A 693-nucleotide genomic window follows, 5' to 3' on the forward strand; every position below is an offset into this window, starting at 1 on the left:
AGTTGATGAGGATTAAAGAGTACTCTTGTGATGAGCACAGGTGTTGTATAGAAGTATTGAATCACTCTAGTGTACATCTGAAACTAATGTAGGAATATTACACTTTATGTTAACTAACTTGAATTTAAATAAAGAAAATAACACTTCTTAATCCATAGTTGTCATGTCAGTTAATCCACACTTCTTTTACTTGGGCTTCTTTGATCTCTACTTGAATATGGACATACTTTCAAAAATTCTCCACCTATGAACTCTGGGATCCAGTTTCTTCAAGAAATGTATTTTAGGGCCATGCTTCGGGTCAGAGTGGACAGATCTGTCTGGTTCTGTATTATAGTTCTTTCTCACAGATATAAACACAATTCTGTGAGTAAAGCAAACCACATATTTACTGTGAGGTATTTCCAATGATATGGGTCTATAGAAAAAACCCCGTTGGGCTGTACCTCGAGTGGAGTGAGGTTGTTGTTGTTGTTGTTTGTACTTGCACATAAAAGTGTCCCGATAGATATACCTGAGGATTTGGCTTAGGGGTGGCCCCATGAAGCTCAATTGTGTATGTTATGAGACTATCTCTGTGTCATGAGTGGTATCTTCCTGCTCTGAATCAGAAATTCTGGAGGTGAAACCCAGAAGCCTATGCTTTAATAAGGCAGGTGATTGTGTTTGTGATTGTGTTTGAAGATCACTGAA

The 693-nt window shown here is 37.8% G+C and overlaps 1 non-coding gene across 1 annotated transcript; it reads right to left on the bottom strand.

The window, feature by feature from the left end:
* Positions 1 to 324: 324 nt before the first annotated feature.
* Positions 325 to 452, bottom strand: LOC121036565 (small nucleolar RNA SNORA18). The gene has a single exon (XR_005793393.1). It is a non-coding gene; the product is annotated as a small nucleolar RNA SNORA18 (small nucleolar RNA).
* Between the last annotated feature and the right edge of the window lie 241 nt (positions 453 to 693).

Source organism: Herpailurus yagouaroundi, unplaced genomic scaffold (assembly GCF_014898765.1).
Source record: "Herpailurus yagouaroundi ecotype Mexico unplaced genomic scaffold, PumYag 162, whole genome shotgun sequence".
In the NCBI taxonomy this organism is placed as follows: domain Eukaryota; kingdom Metazoa; phylum Chordata; class Mammalia; order Carnivora; family Felidae; genus Herpailurus; species Herpailurus yagouaroundi.